The sequence below is a fragment of the Monodelphis domestica genome, chromosome 3 (assembly GCF_027887165.1).
Source record: "Monodelphis domestica isolate mMonDom1 chromosome 3, mMonDom1.pri, whole genome shotgun sequence".
NCBI lineage: Eukaryota > Metazoa > Chordata > Mammalia > Didelphimorphia > Didelphidae > Monodelphis > Monodelphis domestica.
The window spans coordinates 283065785-283071188 of NC_077229.1; the positions used below are offsets into that span (position 1 = coordinate 283065785).

General features: G+C 33.4%; 1 non-coding gene across 1 annotated transcript; it reads left to right on the forward strand.

Annotated features, from left to right (window-relative positions):
- Positions 1–1701: 1701 nt before the first annotated feature.
- LOC130458584 (U6 spliceosomal RNA) lies at positions 1702–1807 on the forward strand. The gene has a single exon (XR_008918000.1). It is a non-coding gene; the product is annotated as a U6 spliceosomal RNA (small nuclear RNA).
- Positions 1808–5404: the final 3597 nt, after the last annotated feature.

Consider the following 5404-nt stretch of genomic DNA (forward strand, 5'->3'; position numbering starts at 1 on the left):
ACCAGGTCATCAATTTTTCTCTGCTCACATAAATGTGAATTGAAAAGTTACCTCAAGCAATACAATTGGAACTTCCTGCCATTTCTCCTTGGTTTTAGGCATAGCAATCCTATAGTAGGAATTGTATAGTATATTGTATATATAGTATATTGTATAATTGTATAGTATATAGTAGGAATTGTATAGTAAATTAGTATGAACTAAAGATTTGGAAGGGATACTCTATAGTCTCCAAATTTTTAGATATTACTGTCATTATCAGATCAAAGCATAAACAAAAACCAAATTATTTGTTAGGTATATTCAAACACTAAAGCTCTTTGGGCTGAGGGGAAAGGTCACTAAAGGTCTGATGTAAGTATATTTGCATAAAAGGCAATGTAGACAAATGATGAGGCTATTGTCACTTTGAATAGTTTTTAGTGTCAAAATTTACCAAAACTTGTTTTGCTGAGTGTATTCACTGTCCTCTTGTATTTGCTTTTATGTCAATCATTCTTTTTCATTCTTTTTTTGGGGGGTGTATTTTCTGCTTTGATCATCATGCCCACTAAATCTTGGTTTAACCTAGTTATTGATAAGAACAATTTTGTTCTTAAGAATTGGAAAAAAAAAACTTGAATATATAGGCCACCTTAAACAATACTCTCAACTTTTTCTAAGGAACTTTGCAACTTTGCCTCAGTTGTACTAAAACTCAAAGCTTATCTGTTGTCTATAAAAATAGTTAGAAAGATGAAAATAATAGTAATATTTTTTCAGTCAGCAGTCAGGTTTTTCATTACTGATATATCCAGAATCTGGTGCCATTCTTTGAGAGCAACACTTATTAATCTTAAATCCATTACAAAGCCAATTTTAAAAATGAATTATATGTGCTGCATCATTCTATTTCTTAACTAGGTAGAAGTTTCCCAGTTTTTCAAAGTACAAAGCATCCAAGAAAGACCAATCTAGGTAACTGCTGACAATTATGAAGAAAACTGTCCAATGTCATTTCATAAATTCAAAGTTACAAGACATATTTACATATGAAGAGAAATATGGGTATGACAAAAATTTCAATCCTTTACACTACTAAAAGGCAGTCTGACACGGTGGAGAAAAGTTCCAAGTTTGGAGCCAGAAGAACAAATGCTAAATCTTAGCTCTTCTATTTAATATCTGTGCAACTAAGACAAGTCCCTAGGTCTCAGTTTCCTTTTAAACAAAATTAGGGTGGCATGTTAGAACAGATAATTTTTGAAGTCCCCCTGAGCTCTAAATATGTGAAACTATGAAATAAATTTCATACATAGAAAATTTTAAAGCCTCTAAAGTAGTTCGCATATAATGTAGAACCAACGGATTTTAAGAGTTTTAAGGACCTCAGCATCATTTTATCAAACTCATAAGCAAAAAAAGGATATCTGTTACAACATACTTAAGAGATTATAATCAGTCCTATTTGGGAAGACCTTAGATTTAGAGCTAGGAAAGGATCTTAAGCACATGTAGCTTGTCATTAATTTTCATTCACTTAATCAAAATATGTGCCCACACCAATTATCTTGAAAAAGGAACCCAAGACGTCTAACACCATTTCCACTGTACCAAGCTGCTCATCCTTTCAGAGGCAATGCATTCCACTCCTGAATTACTCTAAAGGTAAGGAACTTTCTTTTTTCATCAAGGGGAAAAATAAACATAAAACTTCCCATGGTGTTTGCTTTGGCAGCACATGTACTAAAATTAGAATGATACAGAGAAGACTACATGGCCCCAGAGCAAGGATGACATGCAAATTCATGAAGTATTCCATATTTTTACTTATTTTAAAATTTATTACTTGTAATGGGTAAAATATCTTTGTAATAAAAAAATCTTCCCATTGAATGTATGTGATTTTCGAAAGAAGAATACCTATTAAAAACTACAGATATCTTGATTTCATAGGTGAAAAACTTAACCTCCTCAGAGACATTCAAATGACTTGAAAAATAAACAGATGATTGTTATCAGAAGCAAGATTTCAATAAATATTTCCTTTTTTTCAAGTTCAGTATATCATGCTTTATAAAAGATATTTGGAGAGAGAAAAATCTGAAATCAAATCTTACCTCCAAGATTTTCTATTATATCATAAAAAAGTCACTTAATCCCTATGTTCCTTAAATGACTCACTACTAAAAAACAGAAGTTAGTGGACTATGTATATTATACATATAATAACAGAAATAGTTCAGAGCATTGAGGAAAACATAAATCCATCATTTTTATAAAACTATATCAAGCTCAGACAGAAATAAATGCTTCTAGATATATATGGGTATTTTTGAGATAAGGAAATAAGTTTTAATTATCTTATATGACCTGTAGCATGGAACTTTGATGAGTGCAGACAATAAATGCTTAATGAATGAAAGAAAATTGTATGTTCCTTTTGCATTATTGGTGTCAAAAGCCACTATACATATAAATATATATTAATCACCATACATTACTCATTTAAATATAATTTCCCAAATATTATCTCTTAAGTGCCTATCAAAAATAGAATCCCCAATATTCTTTCAACCCTTTCTATTCTGAGTTAAAAAGTTGAATCAGGGGGTTCTAGACTAAGATGGCCACAGTGCAGTAGCAAAGGGCTTCTTCTCCTTACCACCTACCAATATAAAGTACCTCAAAAGTACAAAAACCAAAATCAGATGAGTGAAGGAACTCATCCATAAGATGCAGCCTTGAAGATAGGTAGGGTTTGGGCATTTCCATGCTATTAGGGGGTAAAATTACTGGTACCAAAGCAAAAGCTGACCACCCCTCCCCCACTCCACCTATGGTGCCAGAGTCAGAGGGAGCAAACCAGAGTCAGAGCAAGTGAGGAGCAAACACTAGGTTCTCAGGGGTCTGGCTGAGGATACCACAGATGTATCCCCAGAGAGTGGTGAGACTTGAAATCCCAGGAGGCTGAAGAACATGGACATTAGGCACTGAGATAGGGCAGAGAGGAGCTTCTCACAGAAGATATGAAGACTGAAAAAATAGCCTCAGGACAAAAACCACTGTGTATCTCAATATACAGAAATTTGCCTACCCTCCTCACTCAGACTTCTGCCTAGAAAGGAAAGGAAAAAACCAACAGAGCAATGACCACCAATACCCAAGATCTACAATGTATAACTACCAAAAAATTAAAAAACAAAAAAAACAAAACAAGAAAAAGTCTCTGACCCTGGATAATTTCTATGTTCTCCAGACTACAGAGGAGGTAGCAGAGGATGACAAACAAGAAAACACATGTAAAACTTCCAAAAAATGTAAATTGGTTACAAGCTCTTGAGGAGTTCAGATTTGAGATTATGAACCAAGTGAGAAAGATAGAAGAAACTTGACAATAAAAGTGGGAGATAGTTCAAAAAGAAAATCATAGTTTAAAAGACAGAATCTCCCCTTGGTAAAGAAGCCCAGAAATCAAATGAAGTGATGAACCCATTGAAGACCAGAAATGGCCTGAATCCATGAAAAGCAGGATAGAACAAACTGAAAAGAAAAATCAAAAGTTCATAGATGAAAATCAATCTTTAAAAACTAGAATTGGGCAAGTAGAAGCTAATGATCTCACAAGACAGCAAAAATTAATAAAGCAAAGTTAAAAGAACGACAAATTAGAAGGAAACATGAAAAATCACATTAAGAAGATGACTGACTTGGAAAACAGATGCCAGAGAGACAATTTGAGTATCATAGGCATACCTGAAAACCTAAAAGTAAACAAAAACATTGACATCATACTACAAGAAATTATCCAAGAAAACTGCCCTGATATTCTTGAACAAGAGGGCAAAAATAGACATTGAAAAAGTCCATAGATCATGCTCTATATTAAATTATCAAAAAACAACCCCCAGGAATGTGAATTGCCAAATTCAAGAGCTTACAAGTGAAGGAGAAAATATTGCAAGAAGTCAGAAAGAGACAATTCAGATATAAAGGAGAATCAATCAAGATTACACAAGATCTGGCAGTCTCCATACTGAAGGACCAAAAGGCTTAGAATATGATATTCAGAAAGGCAAGAGAATTCAGTCTATAACCCAGGATGTGACTCATCAAAATTGACTATATACTTCCAGGAGAAAGTATTGGCATTTAACAAAATAAAAGATTTCCAAGTATTTGTAAAGAAAAGACCAGAACTAAACAGAAATTTTGATGTCCAAATACAAAATTCAAGAGAAACATGAAAAGGTAAACAAGAAAGAGGGAGAAAAAATTTTAGTGACTTCAGTAAGGTCACATTGTTGATATTCCTATATGGAAAAAAGACATTTGTAACTCTCAAAAACTCTATTAACTAACATAGTAGGTACAAGAATTATTCATAGGAAGAGTTTGGGGTACTAAGTGTTTTAAGATGATATGTAAAAAAAAGAAAGGGGGAATAGAACATTATACAAATAATAACTTGAAGGAATAAAAAACAGGATAAATTATACTACAAAAAGAGGCACATGGGGGGTAGAATTCTAGTATTAGAAGGAGAGGAAGAGAGCACTAATAGGTAATACTTTACGCTCAGTGGAATCAACTCTGAGAGGGAATAGCATCTAGATCCATTGGGGGTATCAAATTATATCTTACCCTATAGGGATATTGATAGGAAAAAATCAAGAGGAGGAGTATGGTGGGGAGTACCAAAAGGGAGGGAAAGAGAAGGGAGAGGAAATTTAATAGACCCTAAAAAATACGAGAGGAATAAGAAGGGAGGGGTAAAAAGGGAAGTAAAATAAGAGTGGGGATTAGGAGGACTGATTAAAGTCAAAACACTGGTAGAGAAGGAAATGGTGAAAGAAAGAAGGGCAGGACTTAGAGAGGAAATCAAAATAGTGGGGAAATACACAGGTGGTAATCATAACTCTCAATGTGAATGGAATGAACTCACCCATAAAATAAAATAAAAAAGCAGATAGCAGAGTGGATTAGGAACTAAAATCCTATCATATGTTGTCTACAAGAAACACATATGAGGCAGGTAGACACATAGGATAAGGATCAAGGGATAGAGCAAAATCTATTGGACTTTAACTGACAAAAAAAGGCAGCAGTCACAATTATGATATCTGACAAAGCCAAAGTAAAACTAGATCTGTTTTAAAAAGAAAGGGAAGGTAATCAAATCCTGATAAAACACAGTATTTATAATGAGGAAATATCAGTACTCAACATGTATGCACCAAATGGTATAGCATCCATTTTTTTAAAAGAAGAAACTACTGTATTTTAAGGAGGAAACAGTAAAACGATATGATTGGAAGACCTGAACTTTCCTCTATGAGATTTACATAAATCAAACCAAAAAATAAATAAGAAAGAAGTAGGAAATGTGAATGAAATCTTAGAAAAATTAGTTAATAGATATTTG